General features: G+C 37.9%; 1 long non-coding RNA gene across 1 annotated transcript in view; it reads right to left on the reverse strand.

The window, feature by feature from the left end:
* Positions 1–8,948: 8,948 nt before the first annotated feature.
* Positions 8,949–21,812, reverse strand: part of LOC110840353 (uncharacterized) — a 38,435-nt gene continuing 25,571 nt past the window's right edge. The window contains exon 3 of the long non-coding RNA XR_015535147.1: positions 8,949–9,203. This is a non-coding gene — a long non-coding RNA (uncharacterized LOC110840353). The remainder of the gene's footprint in view (positions 9,204–21,812) is intronic.

Consider the following 21,812-nt stretch of genomic DNA (forward strand, 5'->3'; position numbering starts at 1 on the left):
GGAGGGTTTAGAAAAAAATTTCAAATTTTTCAAAATGTTGGAAAAATCAAAAATGCTGGAAAGTGTCTGAAAAGCGCAGAGAACAAAAAAAATTGAAAATATTTTAAAAAATTTTGAAGGTAAAATGTTTCGAAAATTTTTGAAAATTCCATCACTTGATGCCTTGCGGAACCGGACTGTTTCTGATATAATGTGTCTCTGACGAATTCGGTCTGTTGCTGACTCGGGCTCTACACTGACCGTTCTCTGTATGTAATGGCTCTCACGTGCCGTCTCTGTGTAGCCCAGGTACGGCAGACGACACGTGAGGCAGACACGGGCCGCAGAAACCGAAGCCTGTAGAGGTAGGTTGGTGCAGACATCGAGACAGGCATCAACTGGGTGAGAAAGGGGCCGAGTGCGGCAGAGACAAGATGAGGCATTTACCGAGTTTGGACGGCATCTCTTGGGGAGGGTTTAGAAAATTTTTTCAAATTTGTCAAAATTTCTCAAATTTTTAAAAATTTTGGAAATATCAAATAATGCTTGAAATTGTCCAAAAAGCGCACTAAACATTTTTTGTAAAAATTCCACATTCAAATACTTTTAAATTTTTGTTATTTTTAGGGTCTTTGTCATTCGGCAAAATGTGAAACGAAAAAGTGTAACTGCATTGTTATGTTACCTTGGAAACGTCAATTGTTTACTCGGCATTATTGTTACCAAGGAAACGTCATCTGTTTACTTAGCATTGTTGTTACCAATAAAACATTTCGTTACATTACCTTACATTACATTACCTTACCTTACCTTACCTCACCTTACCTTACCTTACCTTACCTTACTTTACCATACCTTACCTTACATTACGTTACATTACTTTACATTACATTCAGCTACCATAGACCCATCTTAAGCGTAACTAATTCAAGTTAAATAAGCAAAGTCTTCATCTAACTTTACTCAATTGTAAAGCATGTATAAAGGAAATATTTAGAATAATGGAAAATATATAAACTTCCTTTCCGTATAAACGTATTTACGTCTAATTCTCCGGAACCGTGGTTCCACTATCACTTTTTGGTTTTTTGCGTTTCTCAGACAATTTCCTGCATTTATTTGATTTTTCAAAAATTTTGAACATTTTCAACTTTTTTCAAACTATCCCCAAATGATGCTTGCCAGCCTCGGTGAATGCCACCCCCTGTCTCTGCCGGACGCGGCCTCTATCTCACCCGGTTGCTAACCGTGACTTTCAAAGATTGGGTCTGGCAGAGACCGAATGTTGCTAAGACAGTTTCAGTTAAGGATGTGGTAGGGAACATTTTGAAAAATTCCGAAATTTTAAAGACTTTCTAAATATCAAATAATGCTGCAAATTGTCCAAACAGCGCACAAAACAAAATTTTTATGAAAATTTTTAAAATATTTTGTAGACGAAATTTTTCAATTTTTTTGTGCGCTTTTTGAACAATTACCAGCAATTTTTTTAAATTCTATAAACTTGATTTTTTTTTCAAAATTCTCCCGAACCGACTCCTGCCGAATGCAGTCTGTGGCGGACCCGGTCTCTGTCGTACCTTGTCTCTGAAGAACACTGTCTCTGCACGATCCTGTCTCTATTTCACCCGGACTCTGACGTCCGTCTTTGCATAGACCGGGTGAGGCTGAGAATGTATGAGGCAGAGACGAAGTCGAGCAGAGACCGGGTGAGGCACAGATAGTCCAGCAGGAAACAAGTGACAGTGACCTTTTTTTTTTTTAAAAATATTGAAATTTGTTTTTAAATTTCGCCGCACCCGGTCTCTGTCGGACGCGTTGTCTACCGGATCCAGTCATTACTGACCCGTTCTCTACAGAATCAACTCTCTGCCGGACGCAGTCTGTGCCGGACACGGACTGAGCTGGACCCGGTCTGAGCTTATAGTTAAGAAAATTTACGATCATATTTTATAAGGAATGCTTGCTGACATTCGGTTAAAAAAAATTATAATTTTTTGTCTCAGAATGTAGAGATTAAATCGTACAGAACCATAATTTTGCCTATTGTTTTTGCGGAAATGACATTTTTCTGACAATTATGTAATTATCTCGTCTCCTGCTTTTTCACTTTTCTTCGTCCGTGTAGTCTTTTCAGAGCACAGTTCCCTAATACCTTTCAGTCTTTTTCAAACCCATACAAAGTAAATGGGAAAATCACTGCAATAAACACTGTAATTTAATGCAAAACTCTAGTAATAAGATCAGAACTTCGCACAGTAATACCGAAATTTCTGCACAGTAATGCAGTTGTTTCAAAACCAAGTCACACTGTTTACTATTAAGAGGCCTGTGGTATATGTAAAGTGAATTCGAATGCCTACGGAATTGGGAGAATGTCGTGTATGCTGTGGCAATATGTGGGGACAGAACTCCTATCACAGCATCAGTCTCGTTCAAGAAGACTAATGTTCTGTCCACCTGTACGGATTACTGTGTCCAAAACTGGCGTTAGGGAGAACACAGTACAATAACAAGCTGTGGATCCTCTGTTTAATTGTAGTCAATGGTGAACTGATATTACAGCAGCAGCAGGAGGCCATATTGATTTCCATGATTATGGCTCCTTGTTGTTCGTACTGACAAAGGGGTAGCACGGCTGAAGTTTCATATAAATGCATTCCACTTGACAATGTTAATTAATTATCACACCCTACTTGCCCTGGAAAACACAAATCTCAAACTAAATTTGAAATGTGAGTGGTGAAAATGTAGCAAAATGTACAAAAGTTAAAAGAAAGATAGAAATTTGTTAACAGGTATTATGGTCCCAATGCATTCATTCAGTTTAGGATTATCTTTCAGATACGGTCAAACCCTCACCAGAAGGAACTCTGATGTTACATTGTTCTTATTATTCTCCTATTATTTAATGTTCTCTTTCAATTTTTCACAATATTTTGCACAGTGATTCCATCCCACCTTCAGCCACCTGTCATCACCCATTCCGCCTAACCTACTGCGTATTTCCATCTCTTCTGTAGACCGTGTTTTACATGAACCTTATATTTTTTCTTCAATTCTAAAGAGTTCTTTTAACTCAATAATAAAATTAGTATTACTGAACTCCAAAATGTTGTCGGCATTGTTTTGAAAACTAATTTTCTTCCGAAACCTTGCGTTCTTTTAATAAAGACTCGCTAACTCCAGAAACTCAGTCTTGTAACTTAAGTTTCTCTTCTTTTCTGCCGATTTCTTGTGCCCAACTATGAAAATCCAATGAGACTCTGAGGGCCTGAAAATTTATCTCATTGTTACCACTGGGAGTATTGAGAGTTGTCGCGATTTTATCTGTGTCTATATGGGCATTACGTTTCGAAAATGTTACAGTATTTTCCTAATATTTTACAGTTCTTTCCTCCTTAGACTTCCAAATGCAGTCACTCAGAATGTTTCCCCTCCAGAAATCGACATACTATTCCTCGTCTCTCCTACCCTATCTACATGCAAAACACGGACAGACTCCTGTATTTCGCTATCCAAACACTAGGTGGCCCATAATAAATCATGAATCTCGTGATGACATAAATAGTAATACGGACTTCAGTTTCCGTCCGACTCACTAATCGATCTAATATGCTGTCCTACATCGTGAAATTCAAGTTACGATAATACATGAAACTGTGCTTAATGCTTGTATTAATTTAATTTAAGTAGGGCATACTTTAACCTCTTCTGGATACTGCGCGTATCCATTGTTAATTAAGAGAAGAGCTTTCTACATTTGGTTCAGTTAAAAGCTCAAGTAAGTCTGAGTTCCTTTAAAATGAAAGTCATTTGCATGGAGAGATTCTATTTACTAACCTCAGTTAAAACAGCACAGCAGTCAACTAGCCCTTACGATTTGTGGTACTGAATAACACTGTAAAGTGCTGCGGTTGTTCAATTTCCATTCCATCTGACGATACTCTCCCTTCCTTTATGTTTTAACACAATTATTCTCATCCTCAATAGTAGATCGAGTCGTCGTGGCATTCTAAGATACCGGGGTGGAATCTGGCAGGAATAACGGCTATCCTCATCACAGGTTTTATGTTTTTCATTAACCATTTCAATAATTTTGAGGAAGGATATTGAAATACAATACGTCTGCTCCCGCCAGAAGTATTTATATTTTATTATATCTTAACCTGTATAAAATAATCTCTGTGCTTCATATGCCATTGTTAAAGACCATCCAACCTACCACACGACTCTATCACTTTATGGTTATAATGGCATATTTATGCTTCTTACGAACAAACATAGTGCATTTAAACAGCCAAGGATGAGTTCTCTGCGTCCAAGATAAATCTTATTTGTGAAAACATGTGATGGTCCACTTGCAGCATCCCTACCTACATAAGAATCTTCTCTTTCCCCGTTTCCTTCAATCATATTTGTAATTACTAGAAATGTATATAACAAATGAAGAGATTTTTACTCACTACTACTTTGTTACATCAAGTAAAGATCAGGTTTAATGCATAAAGCCATCTATTTTGTATTTACAAGCGCCTACAAAAAATCAGTTAGAAGTTAGTACATAGTATGAATGGGTGTCACGTCATATTAAGTTTAGTAAAACTTGAATTAATAAATTGGAATGGTTTAGTATTTCTTTATTGCAGTGTAATAATTTTTATACAATAGCTGAGAGAATAAAGTATACTATTGTTATTTATATTAGGGAAGATGCAAGTAGAAGATTGGTTTTTTGAACTTCATTCAGAGGAATCCTCAATGACTCTGCTTTGTGGACCTAGTCAGTCATAAACATGAAGAAGAGTTTATTGGATGACTGATTTTTTATTCACTTAACGACGCTTTTCAGCTCTTTATGCGGCGTCGTATGATAATATAATTTGTATATGAAGAATTGGAAGGAAGCGGTTGTAACCTGTGGCCCGATGCAGGACTGTCAGTGCTATGTGGGATGCTTCCAAAGCATAAGTCTTTTTTGATAGTCAGTTTCCTATTACTCTAACCGTTTCCACTCGCGCGGCTTACTCATCGCCCTGATGATGGAGGCAGCAAGGACCTCTGAAACGTCGGTAAAGTTCTACCAGACTACACGGCGCAACAACCTAGAATACAGCCATCTTCAACTTACGATATTGTTTACAAATGATGCGAGAACCTGGCGTGGGAATATATCCAAATATTTGTTTGTTCAAGTTATTTACTTTTCACAGCCGCTTCGCGCATGACCTGTTTTGTTTTCACCATGCAACACAAGGTAAGGACTCGCCACCGTGTAGGTGGGTACCGGTGTCTCAACCTTGGTACAAGACTACAGCGTCACAACCCGAAAGACTATAATCGATATCTTCTCAGCTGTGAGGACCTATATTCTCACCGCATGTGTGCTTATGGTTCTGCTGAAGAGACAAAACGGAACAGGGAATTCGAGTAAGGCAGGAAGTGAAGAACAGTGTCGCCATTTGAACACACTTATACCTAGCAGTCATCAGACATTACACATTTTCAATTTTGTTATATTCAGTAATATTTGAAGTAAATAAACGTAAACTGTATAAATGTAGGATTTGAGGTAACCACGACCGTGTGGCTAATCTCCTGATGACTGAGGCAATAAGTTTTTTTTTTCTAAAACGTGGGTTTGTATCTGCAACAATCCAGAAGACTGTCATCTTCTAATTGTATACATATTCTGGATACGTATGATGAAAATGAGCTAGAATTTGTCTTCAGAGAATTCCGTATGAATGTGAAGCCAAAGTCATTCAATGCCGTAACGTTTGAACATGTGATCTATGCAGAAAGCCTATTTACAGTCTAATCATCTTGTCAAACGTAGCCTATCCTAGAAGATTAAAATTCTAAGAATGTCAAAACACATCATGTTCAAGTATATACTAGTAATTCCGATACTGTTTTCGCCAGATTAAATCCAGATTGTGTTATATTATTATATGCAAGTCTTAATAATTCAGAAAGATTTCAGTCACAGATATTATTATTATTCCATGTATTCACCACTTTATAGGAAATTTACTTCTATGTACCCGAGACATACCTTTCCCCTGAGGTACATAGTGCAGCAGCTATTTCCGAAATAAATTTTGTTTTTAATATGTGTTACATGTGTTATATTGTTTTATCGTGAGGGATGACTATATATTTTACAACAGCGTAACAACAGTGATGTATGAAGATACTAAAATAGCAGTTTTCTTAAATTCCCTGATGTGTTCGCCAGGGATTTTGGCTAAATATTTTCTGAGTGACTTGGAGACAGTTCCAGTTGCTCCTATAATTATTTGGATTACATTTGCTTACACTTTCCACATTCCTTGTATTTCAATGAGAAGGTCCTCGTATTTCAAGATCTCCGCTTTCATCTTAATTAAATTTCTATCGGATTATTATTATTATTAAACAGGATGAAGGTTTGGTGCCTTCAGATTTTTATTTTGTGGGGCGCTGTTCAGCAACAGTTGTATAAACGTACTTGAAAATAGATTCCAGCATATGCTATACTACTTTGTAGTGCAGCATGTGCTCGAATCCGTGACAATTCTATACAGTCTTTACACAACGAAATCAACAACTGTCTCTTAGACTGTTCATGCACAGCATACATTAGGCCATATTCAAGTAATAACTAATCTACAAAATACGATGTTTAAATAATTTATCACGGTGCTGTGAAACAACGGAATTATAATTAGCAATGGAAATAAAATGATCCGCGAAATGGCTGCATGTGAGAGTGGGTATCTGATGTTTCCAGTATTCATTTTTATCCATGAAAAAATATATATATTCGCTTTATTCCTAATCATGGTTACACCTGTCTACGTAAGTCTACTGTTAGCGATGTTCGCTGTAAAAATATATTTAACGCTAGTAATGAGATACAAAAAGTACAAAACAGATTTTAAAAATGTTCAGTAACTATAAACAAAGTTCTTTATACCAAAATCACACGGTTATTTCTTGCTACTATTTAACTCGAAAATGTAAAGCAAAAAAAACCGTATAAAGTCTTAGCTATTTCTTTTAACGGGGACGTGTTCCTAATCCTGTAGGCTCTGATGTATTGTATATACAATATCAAAATAAAAGGAAAACTCTCACACTATCTCTAAAAGAGATAAAGGAAGGGCCGGCAGTGAAATTGGTTCTCGACATTATAACATTAGTCTGTTACGTCCCGACTCAATTTCAAACTCACGACATGTAATATGCAAGAGGCATGAGAAGATTCCAAATTCCCAACCTATTCTCACTGCAATGCCGTATCTTATAACAGTATCCATTTTAAGGGGTATCTGTGAATGAAGAGTTTAGTAGATATCATTTTCAGTTTCATTTTAAATTTAAGAAATTGAATAAGCGTTGAAATCATCATTCAAATGCCCCGTATCTAAAAATTATGGCTCATACGACCTCCCACGCCAGGACAGCGAGTTCACATTCTTCTTGGATCATAATTGTATTTCCGCTCTCATGTGTGTTTCCTTTATTATGTCCTGTGAAGGAGGAGATTTTGCGATGGGCAGATTACCAGTGTTAGGAGTCCTGTCAGATGTAAAGACGAAAGTCATACTTTCAGAATTAATTACGAATCTAACAAACCACTGAACCCAATCAGTAACAGCCAAAGACGACGTTTTATTTAACACAAATTAATCACAATTTGAATTAATGTTACATAAGTCTTGGAACATGACAAGAACACTGATTGCTTATTAATGAGTTGTGATGTTTGATACGGAAACTAGTATAAACAAGCAAACAGAAAATAAATTTCAATTCAATTTCAGCTACAAATTGACGGAAAATGAATTATATAATTTGAAGTCGTACTAACAGAAAGGCGGACAGAGTGCTTTGACCCTTCCAGTGACTCCGATAAGCGGCACGGACTTGAAGCTACGTGCGTTAGGGAAGTGAAAGTCGTAGGCCGTCTCCCCACGTAATTGTCCTGTCCGTCAAGTTCTTTTGCTCCCTGTCGCTATCCGGAAGCACAAAGGTAGCACGCTCCCAAACCTGTCACCCGGGCTGGAATTGAATTCTGAGACATCTCTGAAGAGAATTCAAATTCCAGTAAGAAAGAACGAAAAATGTAATGTTTCTGTTCTGTTATTTAATAACAGTGCATTCGTTGCAGCTTCTTTCTAGAAACCTGAAGATTATAAGATAGCACAGCGTTACCTTACCTTACCGCTTGTTCTGTATGGAAGTGAAACTAGGTATCTCACTGTAAGCTACAAGCAAACACTGAGAATATCTAAAAACAGGATGTTGACTCTAGAGAAAACGGTATAATCAGGAGCGTCATATTTCTATCGAACGCTTCACATATGTTGGCTGCAAATTCATATCAAAGAGAGTGAAATAAGTTGAATTTGTGGCGATGAGAAGTGCTTAAAACATTTTAGGCTGAGCGCATGAAGATAAGAGGTCGTATCAGATCAGACTGCAGGCGGAAGAATAATACGAGGTGTGATCGGAAAGTTTCAAGACTGTGTCAATAGAGGGCGAACCGGATGTAGTACGAGCTTCTGCCGCTAGGGGGTGCGGCCTACATTCATAGTGAATCAGTGTGCCAGCCGGCATCATCGAATTAGCATTTGTTTCTTAGTTACGGGCGTTTTGGTAGTGCATTACACCGACCCTCCTGCGATTTCGGAATGGCGGATTTTCATGAACAAAGAGTGTGCAGTCTGGAAACTTTCCGATCGCACCTCGTATTAAAATGGACAATAAATCTTCAGTTTACTATTCATTTATCACATCACCATCTGACACTATATAGTTTGCGCAGCTCATAAAGGATTTAAACAAACCACAAATAAATAAATAACCACACCTTTCTAAGTTATGAATGTCAGAGACAACGGATTTAAAGGAAACATGTACCGAGTATCACGTTCTTTTAATTGTTTAGACAAGTTTTAATTTGTATCATAATGCTGGAAATACAATAATTTTAATTTATGGAACTGATGACTAGTGAAATGGAAAGTAAGTAATTTGGAAGAATGCAACAACCGTACTACAGTATTATTTTTTGCTTTTATTATTTGACCAAAATTTCTCATCCGATTCAGAAAGCTGAAACACTCAGCTGACGGTTTCCTATTTTCCTTTAGAGAAGTAACTGGAAGTGACGTCATTTCTTCTATCAACTGATATAAATGAAGGTGGGAAATTTGAACTGACAGCTCCGATCTCTGGAAAGGAGAAAGGAAAAGATCCATCAATATTACAATATCGAATTCTTGGAGAATCGGTTTGAAAAATTGATGGAAGTGAATGCAGTAGTGAGAAGTTTGAGATGGGGAAGGCAAACTTCCTGTAAAGATGAATGATATGAAAAATGTGGAGTAAAAGTATCCAGCAGTACTGAGAATCCAACCAACAAAGACAAACTGTTATTTCGGTTGTGAAAGATGAGAGTAGGAATGATGTTTCAGAAACATCAAAACGAGATGGAAAACCAAATTCTTTTATATTTACTTCTACACCCTTGAGTTATAAAATATACACCTAAAACATTTTTTGACATAGGACGCTACAGCAGGAACAGTCTTCTTCGCATTGAACTGTTCTATCACGTAACAGAACAATATGTAAAGTTGATTTACAGTTTTCCGAGTTAATACGAGGACTACTAACACAGACTACAACCAGTAATACTTCGCTAAAAATTACAAATTAGTGGTCCTATATAAAATTTTATAACAGTTATTCATAGAACATATTTTAAACCTATCTTGTATAAGAAGATACACGAATTTACCTAATAAATGTTTATTCCAGGTTAATTTAATTACCAGTATCAATATGAATTTATAGATACTTTAATGATATTCGGTATGAAGATATAATTACATTTCAACAGCAGTATGAGCATCTGTCTTAACTAAAATGCATTTCACATCCATTAAAGTGACTGATTTGTACTGAAATCTGATTGACGTTGATGGAATGAGAAAATATACATTCACAAGATAATAATTTGGAACTCAACTGAGAAGCTGGCTTACAGAGACATAACAATTACACGTCCAAACAGTATGACGTAGTGGAACTTGGACTCAGTTTCAGGGCCTTGTTATTTTGCAGTTACAGTGAACTGTAACAAGGATAATGGCGGATGTGACTGAGCCGGAAGGGCAAACATTGGCCAACAAGTGGAAGACTGTTTCACCCCACGAGAAGTGAAGTTCACAGGACGAATGTGGTAGAGACTGAAGGCCGAAAGGGAAGTGCAAATACTAAACGTACGTGTTCAGCAAATCTCATCAGATAACTTTAATTGAATTCGCATGGTCAGTAACTGTTAACCTGCAATATAAAGGCATTAAGTACCTCTGAAACACAGGTCACTTTCTTCAAGCCTACACAACGAAAAATCCGAAAATACAGTTATCTTCAAACTCGCCATCGTTAGAACCTGAAATCTCCATGAATATGTTCCAACTTCTTCTTTTCAGTATTTAAATGGAAGGTAATGTGCAGTCATACCCAATACCAGAAGACATAAAGGCCTAAATTTTATGGAGTGAAGCTCCACATATTCGGCTTCCCCTTCTTTCGCGATGATTTTGTATCCTAGAGACCATTTGGTGGTAGTGACGATGCCAATGTTTATCCCTGCTTCAGCTAAAAATCAAACAAATCGTTGTCCATTCCTTAACGAATTAATCTATGATAAGGCATACTGCATTAGATATACAAAGCATTTATAAAAGTGGCATTTATCGTAAGAAAACCTGTTCTTATTATGCAGTATCTTTAATTAACTAAGTAACTGATTGAGTACCTAACAAACTCAGTGTCTCACAGGCTTCTTTGAGTAGCTGATTACTTAATTTGGTTCAGATTAGCTGCTTTTATTGAACCCAAATGTTTACTGTGTTTTTAACAAAATTCGAAAATTTAGTTCCATTGTTAAGATCCTTGAAATCTGACAAACAATCTGTCAAAGAGTGAATACATTCTAACGAACTGGGTTTGTTTTATTGAGGTGCTGTTAACTGCACGCCCAATAGTTTTCATAGGAGACCAAAAACTAGATCTAATCCTGAGTCAGATTCAGTTCAGACCTTCGAAGACTATTGCTGTAGGACTAAGTTTAATATTATATTTCCGTCTAGGCCTAAGTCTCCCAAGTTATTTCTTCTCTTCAGGTTTTCGAACCAAAATACAATTACAGTTACAATTTAGTCTTCAAACTGTAAATCGAATTCGGGAGGAAATATGGTTTTGAACGGAATGATAGCAATCATTCCAGGAATTTAGTCTGGTCTTAACTTAGAAAATAAATGTTGGTTCGTTATAGTTATTCCATATTATAATTATTTATCTAGATTTAATGATGCTGCAGCCCACCATAACCCAGCAATTTGAATGAGTCGCAGTAGACGTTTCGTAACACAGTGTAGAAATTCCAGAAATATAAAAGCACACTTTTCCACGTTAAATACACCCCCAATTGCTATCTGTGCTTTGCATAAAATTGCAATAAACACTTTATCTTAATTTACGTTTATAAGATAGCAACTATTAATTAAATAATTTGTATTAATGTTTGAAATTACGAACTGTGGAAATGTACTAAATGATCATCATAGCAGTATAAAATAATATAATGGATCAAATCCATCGAAATACAAATGTATTGACGTCAAACGATTAGAAAATTCAATCCATCAGGCAACATGCAGCGACTGAAACAGACTGAATGACAAGTCAAAACAAGATTATATAATAATTACCGCTGTATAATTAGAACATAAATTCGAGATCCAATCAAAGCACAAATTACACAAACTTGTCACATTTTGCATTTAAAAATTCCTTCAGAGATTTTTAAAGAAGTGAAATTTCATTTTGCATACCGGTAACAGCTCATAAATTTCAAATGTTAAAATTTATTTTTTAGCATTGATCTATTAGGTTTAGGTCACATGGGTACCCATTAAACTGATTACATTTTGCGTTTCAGTTAAATAATGTCAAATGAGACGGAAATGGTTTTGAAATGGAACTTTTCGTTCTGATATTCATTGTATCAGATCGGGCTCTAGTGATAACGTAATTACTGCAGAACAGGCACGAAAACAAATCCAGGAATCACCTCTTAATTAGAACAAACGCTTGCTGTAGTATCGTCGATATAAACTAATGCAGTCTGTCATAGAACAGGATCCCTAGTGTTACCTGGAAAAGGAGACAAGACCGTACAAGAGTAGACTGTTATGGGAAGTGGTTTGCATCTACTTACAAGGTGTAACTTTGTAATGACGAGGAAATATTTTGTAAAATATATTCAACGTAATGCTATAATTATGAAAGTTACAAAATAAAAAATTGCATGATTTAACGTGTCGTTTCATACGTAAATGCCTTGTTGGAATTCCTTACAATTAAGATGGTTGTCTTCTGGGCTGTTGCACCGTCATCGCCCTTTTGATGGAGGCAGCAATAACCTCTAAAACGTTGGTAAACTTCTACCAGACTACACCGCGCAACAGCCCAGAAGACAGCCATCTTCTAAATCACCGCCACGAGAACCTCAAATATAACATTCCTTAAAATGCATGTCAATATTATAAAATGCAAACCATGTGGCTTACAATAATAGGCAAAAATGAGGTCAGGTGTTCAACAAGTTTAAGGGAGTAGAACCAAATGCTCCGAGGGACATCGCAGTTACAAAAATTAAATCTTTGCGTTCAGATTTCAAAAATAATTTTAAAAAGTGAGATAATCGAAACTATCGGCAGCTTTAACACAAGTTATAATTAAATTCGGAATGAAATGCCCGTAGGGATACGCAGCATATGTGGGGAGACCATAAATTCATACAAAATTTTAGTAAAGAACCTAAAGAGAACAGTAGATGAATGCATTGGTGATTAGTAAAATTAAAATTGCGAGACGTTGAGTGCTCAGAAATTACCTTCCAAGGTGTTAATAGTTCCGTACAGTATAGATTATTATATGTATCAAATTAAACATCTTTTAAAAAAAAAATTATCAAGTTCTTATTTTACTCATGCAAGATGGGATAATCAACCTACAGATTTGACAGTCATATACGTACTTTCTTACTACATACATGAATTTTAAATTTAATTACGTTGACGCATATCAGAACACATGAAGAGGCGCCTCCTTCATGAAATTTGGACAGCTAGCAGGCACATGTGGAATTAGTTTCCAAACCACGCACATTTTGTAACTACTATCTAGTTAATTTTTAAATCTACATCACCTGTTTTAATATCTCATAAATAAGGTAAATCGGAAACAATTTTCCGGTTAGTAAATTATATGATAATTAAATTCCTTCCCATTAACAGATCGATAGCTCTTTCGGCAAAATTAATATTAATGCAAGTAGGCATAAGTTAATTCAACTGGAAAAAACAACAAATTGGAAATTCTGATTGCGTTAGTGCTCCACATTTCTGTTTACTAACACTGGAAAAGTAACAGGCGTAGCAGGAACGGTACTGGTGTGTCCCGTGGTTAAAATCTGTCCTATTTCACTGCGATCTGAAACCGCTAGTTAGATCGGGTTTCACCGTGTAAACAGTAAATCAGCGCATCCAGTAATTTTGTTCCTCATTACCATTCTCATCCTAAACAGCCATAAAATGCTACAACGGTTTGCCCCGGTTGGTAACGGGAGACAGTCATGCTGGGTGATGACAAATTGCTGGCAACGACGGAAACAGTGACGTAGGGACACAAAAACGGATCTTGTGTTTTTTTTAATAAAAGCTCCAACAGAGGCTAAATCATGGAACACAATTATTGTGATTAAATTGTTGCGTAATGCAGAAACACCGGAGTGTCTGTGCGTTCCTAAATTAAGACGACTGTCCACTGCATCTGAAATTCAATGTTCAAGGTTTATACAATAGCTGTGTTCTAGTTTCAATGGGTCTGACAAAAATTAAGTATCTGAAATACGTAGGATTTCATGATTAAAATTGATTGTAAGTGAAAAGAATATGGGGTTGTGGACTGAATTCGGCTGGCTCATGATAGGGTCCAGTGGATGGACTTCCTAAACATGGAAATTACCCTTTGGTTTTCAAAAAGTTCTGGTAATGTCTTTACTAACTGAAAGATTTTAGAGTTGTTTTCTTCTGTGTTGAGTGGCCATGTAGACTTGTCAGTGGTGACCGACGTTTCTGAAGGGTCTATTACATTCATCTTCTCGGTAGCGGATGGGATAGTTAAATTCCGTCTCAACATTGGTAAGCACGTACAAGATTATACGGCATCACAATCCATAAGAAAATAACTCAAATTTTCACCCCCGGGAAAACGTTAAAATATCATGAGCGACTATCTTTTTTATGAAATTCTCTTCTACACAGTATACTTTTGCCTCCTATTAGGTTTCATTAGCACAGAGCCATAAATTATAACGCAATCGATTACTATGCGCGTTCATAATTTTCAGTGATATTCATTTATAAAGTAGGACAGTGCCTGTGAGTTAAGCAGTAAATAACATAAATAAATAACTGATTTCATTTCATGCATCGTAAATTAATTATAACTTCATGTGAGCCTTGATGGTATTGTTACATGATGACTATATATATGACTTGTGAATCCCTTTCATCCGATCTTTTGAGGTATTATGTACCATATCGCAATTTTAATCAAAGTTACGAACCGTTAAACAGAGTTTCCGGTGCACCATTTAATTAATGATCTGTAAATTTCGTCACGTAACAGATATGTAATTAATATAGCACAAACACAAAAATTATGAGATGGCAGTATTTCTGAATATTCTTCAGAATGGACCAACTTAACCAATGTTATGGATCGGAATGAAGATTACTGTTCTCAGATTTAGATGTACGTCAGTTGAGGAAGAGAGCGTCCAGCGGGAATTTGTAAGTAAAAACGTTACTGATAGGGTCCAGTGGTTGGCTATTGTGAAGAAGGAAATAATATTCGCTCTTCATATCAGAAGTGACTTTCGTGACCAGCTGAGGGACTATCAGTTTTTCGAGAATAGCTCTGTTTCATTAGTTTGTTAGTCGTCAAACTGTAGAAATGTCATACACAGTTCTATTCATGTAGTAACTGCTGACAATTAAAGTAATTTTGGTAAAATTTTAACTCTCACCACTATAAAACGTGATCCCCTCCTCTTCTTAAGCAAAGCTGACGTTCTGTAACATCAAAATTCGTAAAACCACATCCTGTTGTAGTTGCATGTTCTTGAACACTTTATGAACAAGCTTCTGTCGTTCATTTGTGGTTTTTTAAAGTAACTGATGGGTGTTCAAAGTTTATCGCTTATGATTTCCATAATTGGTACTCTTCACCTGATAGACCTGTTGTAGGGTAATTAATTCAAATACGACGAGGTCAGGGGCTATCTAACAAAAATAAGTTTATACATATATCTGAAGGACTGTAGTCGAAATCCGTAAAGGGATGAGACTTTGAAAATCTAAGCAAAGAAAAGAGGAAAATTTGAAAGTTAAATTTAAAGAAACAAGATGTGAGACTATGAGCTAGATTTATCTGTTTGAAGATAGGGCCTAGTAGGGTTTGTCGGTTTTTAAAAACCGGTTTTTTGGATAAATTTGTAAAATTCGAAAACAGTTTTTTAAAATATAAAAACCGGTTTTAGATACAAGAATTAATATGGAAAAACTAGTTAATTAATCAATTAATTACAAACGTTAATATTTTGACTTGAAATCGCATCGGGCACAAGCATATTGTAGTAAAACTAATTTTCATGAGTTAGGCGAATGTTTAACATGCAAATCCACAAATGCATTCTAATTTTAATTTCGTGAAAAAGAGCAGTTTAGAATAACTTAAAACAAAACATGCTTAAAATAAGTATAAATATATTTTAATGTTTTAAATACATTTTGTTTTTGTTTTTTTGTAAAAATTCGAAAACCGGTTTAACCGGTTTTTTCAAAAGACGGTATTTGTATAAACCATAGTCACGACATGACCGCAGGTCACGCTTAGTAACGCTAGGTCACACTTGAGCAAACGTGATCACTCAGTCATGTTTCGGCACACTTACGTCATGTTAGGTACAGTACGGTTAATTTTAGCTAAATTCCAATACGTTAGATAAATAACAACAATTTTGGTTAGGATGGGTAGGGTGACGTTAGTTTAGGTCAAGTTCGGCTAACTTACGTTAGGTCGGATTAACTTAGGTTATTTTAAGTTATGTTAGCTTTAGGTGATGCCACAATACGTAACGCCGTTATAGCACGTCACGACTAGCTACGTTTTGTCACGCTTTGTCACGCATGGTCACGCTTTGTTTAAATTTTTCAAATTTGCACTATTCTGGCCACATCACGTCACGCCTTTACAATAAATCACGCCAAGTAACGCTTCATCACGCTTTGTCACGCTTAGTCACGTTTGCTCACCCTTTGTAAATCCTTGTCACAATTCGAAATTTAGAGTGTTCCTTTACCACGGCGTGAGCGCAGGTCAAACAGTCACGCTATGTCACGCTTGACCACGCTTGAGCACGCGTGATCACCATGTCACGTTTCGGCACGTCTACCTTATGTTACGTACGGCTCGATTATTTTTGTGTATGTTGCAATACGTTGGAAGAAATAACTGGTGGTTAGGTTAGCATGTTTTGGGTACGTTAGATTAGGTTAGGTTAGGTTAGGTTGGGTTAGGTTAGGTTAGGTTAGGTTAAGTTGGGTTGGGTTGGGTTAGGTTAGCTTAGGTTATGTTAGTTTAGTGTGTTTTCTTACTTTCGGTAATGTTTTGAAAACGTTTGTGACTATTCGACACCTATGGCCACAGTTCGTCATGTCGTTACAGTGCGGCACTACTAGTCATGCTTTGTCACGCTTTGTCACGCTTTGTCACACGTGGTCACGATACGATGAAATTCATCATTTTTGATTATTCTGGCACCATCTCGTCATGCTTTTACAGTAAATCACGCTTCATCACGCATTGTCACGCATGGTCACGCTTTGTTTAAATTCGTCATCCTTCGACTTTTCTGACCACATTTCGTCATACCTTTACAGTAAATCACGCCTAGTTACGCTTCATCACGCTTTATCACTCTTAGTCACGTTTGCTCACGCTTTGTAGATCTTCTTCGCAATTTGTCACTTATGGTGATCCTTTGTCACGACATGAGCGCAGATCACGCATAAACACGCTATGTCACGCTTGAGCACGCGCGATCATCATGTCACGTTTCGGAACGTCTACCTTATGTTACGTACGCCTCGTTTATTTTTGTATACATTGCAATACGTTGGAACAAATAACTGGTGGTTAGGTTAGCATGTGTTGGGTACGATAGGTTAGGTTATGTTAGGTTGGGTTAGGTTAGGTTGGGTTTGGTTAGGTTGGGTTTGGTTGGGTTAGGTTAGGTTAGGTTAGGTTAGTTTAGTGTGTTTTCTTACTTTCGGTAATGTTTTGAAGAATTTTGTGACTATTCGACACCTATGGCCACAGTTCGTCATGACGTTACAGTGCGGCACTACTAGTCACGCTTTGTCACGCTTTGTCACGTTTTGTCACACGTGATCACGATACGATGAAATTCATCATTTTTGACTCTACTGGCAAAATCTCGTCATGCTTTCACAGTACATCACACTTCATCACGCATTGTCACGCTTGTCACGCTGTCACGCTTTGTCATGCTTTATTTATATTCGTCATCCTTCGACTCTTCTGGCCACATTGCGTCTTGTCTTTACAGTAAATCACTCCTAGTCACGCTTCATCACGCTTTGTCACTCTTAGTCACGTTTGCTCACGCTTTGGAAATCTTCGTCGCAATTTGTCACTTATGGTGATCCTTTGTCGCGACATGAGCGCAGGTCACGCATAAACACGCTATGTCACGCTTGAGCACGCGTGATCACCATGTCACGTTTCGGCACGTCTACCTCATGTTACGAACATCTCAATTATTATTGGGTACATTGCAATACGTTAGGAGAAATAACTGGTGGTTAGGTTAGCATGTGTTGGGTACGTTAGGTAGGTTAGGTTAGGTTAGGTTAGGTTAGGTTAGGTTAGGTTAGGTTAGGTTAAGTTAGGTTGTGTTGGGTTGGGTTAGGTTAGCTTAGGTTATGTTAGTTTAGTGTGTTTCTTACTTTCGGTAATGTTTTGAAAACGTTTGTGAGTATTCGACACCTATGGCCACAGTTCATCATGTCATTACAGTGCGGCACTACTAGTAACGCTTCATCACGCATTGTCACGCTTTGTCAGGCATGGTAACGCTCTGTTTAAATTCGTCATCCTTCGACTCTTCTGGCCACATTTCGTCATAACTTAACAGTAAATCACGCCTAGTCACGCTTCATCACGCTTTGTCACGCTTAGTCACGTTTGCTCACGCTTTGTAGATCTTCGTCGCAATTTGTCACTTATGGTAATCCTTTGTCACGACATGAGCGCAGGTCACGCATAAACACGCTATGTCACGCTTGAGCACGCGTGATCAACATATCACGTTTCGGCACGTCTACCTTATGTTACGAACAGCTCAATTATTTTTGGGTACATTGCAATACGTTGGAAGAAATAACTGGTGGTTAGGTTAGCGTGTGTTGGGTAGGTTAGGTTAGGATAAGTTAGGTTAGGTTAGGTTAGGTTAGGTTAGGTTAGGTTAGGTTAGGTTAGGTTAGTTTAGGTTAGGTTAGGTTAGGTTAGGTTAGATTAGGTTAGGTTAGGTAAGGTTAGGTTAGGTTAGGTTAGGTTAGGTTAGGTTAGGTTAGGTTAGATTAGGTTGGGTTGGGTTGGGTTGGGTTAGGTTAGGTTAGGTTATGTTATTTTAGTGTGTTTACTTACTTTCGGTAATGTTTTGAAAACTTTGCGACTATTTGACACCTATGGCCACAGTTCGTCATGTCGTTACAATGCGGCAATACTAGTCACGCTTTGTCACGCGTGGTCACCCTTCGATGAAATTCATCATTTTTGACTCTTCTGGCACCATCTCGTCATGCTTTTACAGTTCATCACGCTTAATCACGCATTGTCACGCTTTGTCACGCTTTGTCACGCATTGTCACGCTTTGATCAAATTCGTCATCCTTCGATTCTTCTGGCCACATTGCGTCATAACTTAACAGTAAATCACGCCTAGTCACGCTTCATCACGCTTTGTCACGCTTAGTCACGTTTGCTCACGCTTAGTAGATCTTCGTCGCAATTTGTCACTTATGGTGATCCTTTGTCACGACATGAGCGCAGGTCACGCATAAACACGCTATGTCACGCTTGAGCTCGCGTGATCACCATGTCACGTTTCGGCACGTCTACCTTATGTTACGAACGGCTCAAATATTTTTGGGTACATTGCAATACGTTGGAAGAAAAAACTGGTGGTTAGGTTAGGTTAGGTTGGGTTAGGTTAGGATAGGTTGGTTTAGGTTAGGTTAGGTTAGGTTAGGTTAGGTTAGGTTAGGTTAAGTTAGTTAGGTTAGGTTAGATTAGGTTTGGTTAGGTTAGGTTGGATTGGGTTGGGTTGGGTTGGGTTAGGTTAGGTTAGGTTAAGTTATGTTAGTTTAGTATGTTTTCTTACTTTCGGTAATGTTTTGAAAACTTTGTGACTATTTGACACCTATGGCCACAGTTCGTCATGTCGTTACAGTGCGGCACTACTAATCACGCTTTGTAACGCTTTGTCACGCTTTGTCACGCTTTGTCACGCGTGGTCACGCTTCGATGATTTTAATCATTTTTGACTCTTCTGGCACCATCTCGTCATGCTTTTACAGTACATCACGCTTAATCACGCATTGTCACGCTTTGTCACGCATTGTCACGCTTTGTTTAAATTCGTCATCCTTCGACTCTTCTGGCCACATTGCGTCTTGTCTTTACAGTAAATCACTCCTAGGTACGCTTCATCACGCTTTGTCACGCTTAGTCACGTTTGCTCACGCTTTGGAAATATTCGTCGCAATTTGTCACTTATGGTGATCCTTTGTCGCGACATGAGCGCAGGTCACGCATAAACACGCTATGTCACGCTTGAGCACGCGTGATCACCATGTCACGTTTCGGCACGTCTACCTCATGTTACCAACAGCTCAACTATTATTGGGTACATTGCAATACGTTAGGAGAAATAACTGGTGGTTAGGTTAGCATGTGTTGGGTACGTTAGGTAGGTTAGGTTAGGTTAGGTTAGGTTAGGTTAGGTTAAGTTAGGTTGGGTTGGGTTGGGTTGGGTTAGGTTAGGTTAGGTTATGTTAGTTTAGTGTGTTTTTTTACTTTCGGTAATGTTTTGAAAACCTTTGTGACTATTCGACACCTATGGCCACAGTTCGTCATGTCGTTACAGTGCGGCACGACTAGTCACGCTTTGTCACGCTTTGTCACGCGTGGTCACCCTTCGATGAAATTCATCATTTTTGACTCTTCTGGCAACATCTCGTCATGCTTTTACAGTTCATCACGCTTAATCACGCATTATCACGATTTGTCACGCTTTGTCACGCATTGTCACGCTTTGATTAAATTCGTCATCCTTCGACTCTTCTGGCCACATTGCGTCATAACTTAACAGTAAATCACGCCTAGTCACGCTTCATCACGCTTTGTCACGCTTAGTCACGTTTGCTCACGCTTTGTAGATCTTCGTCGCAATTTGTCACTTATGGTGATCCTTTGTCACGACATGAGAGCAGGTCACGCATAAACACGCTATGTCACGCTTGAGCACGCGTGATCACCATGTCACGTTTCGGCATTCTACCTTATGTAACTAATGGCTGAATTATTTTTGGGTACATTGCAATACGTTGGAAGAAATAACTGGTGGTTAGGTTAGGTTAGGTTGGGTTAGGTTAGGATAGATTGGTTTAGGTTAGGTTAGGTTAGGTTAGGTTAGATTAGGTTAGGTTAGGTTAGGTTAGGTTAGGTTAGGTTAGGTTAGGTTAGGTTAGGTTAGGTTAGGTTAGGTTAGGTTAGGTTGGGTTGGGTTGGGTTAGGTTAGGTTAGGTTAGGTTATGTTAGTTTAGTGTGCTTTCTTACTTTCGGTATTGTTTTGAAAACTTTGTGACTATTTGACACCTATTGCCACAGTTCGTCATGTCGTTACAGTGCGGCACTACTAGTCACGCTTTGTTACGCTTTGTCACGCGTGTTCACGCTTCGATGATATTAATCATTTTTGATTCTTCTGGCACCATCTCGTCATGCTTTTACAGTACATCACGCTTAATCACGCATTGTCACGCTTTGTCACGCTTTGTCACGCTTTGTCGCGCAATGTCACGCTTTGTTTAAATTCGTCATCCTTCGACTCTTCTGGCCACATTGCGTCTTGTCTTTACAGTAAATCACTCCTAGGTACGCTTCATCACGCTTTGTCACGCTTAGTCACGTTTGCTCACGCTTTGTAGATCTTCGTCGCAATTTGTCACTTATGGTGATCCTTTGTCACGACATGAGCGCAGGTCACCCATAAACACGCTATGTCACGCTTGAGCACGCGTGATCACCATGTCACTTTTCGGGACGTCTACCTTATGCTACGTACGGCTCGGTTATTTTTGGCTACATTGCAATACGTCAGAAGTTACTAGTGGTTAGGTTTGCATGTGTTGGATTACGTTAGCTTATGTTAGGTTGGGTTAGGTTAGGTTAGGTTTGTGTATTTTGTTACGTTCGGTAATGTTTTGAAAATTTTTGTGACGATTCAACTCTTATGGCCACAATTCGGTACGCCGTTACAGTGCGTCACGCCTTGTCACGCTTTCTCACGCTTGGTCACGCATGGACACGCTTCGTATATGTTTGTCATATTT

Source organism: Zootermopsis nevadensis, unplaced genomic scaffold, assembly GCF_977971745.1.
Source record: "Zootermopsis nevadensis isolate Lab colony 2312 unplaced genomic scaffold, Znev_1.0 Znev_ptg000013l, whole genome shotgun sequence".
Classification (NCBI taxonomy): domain Eukaryota; kingdom Metazoa; phylum Arthropoda; class Insecta; order Blattodea; family Termopsidae; genus Zootermopsis; species Zootermopsis nevadensis.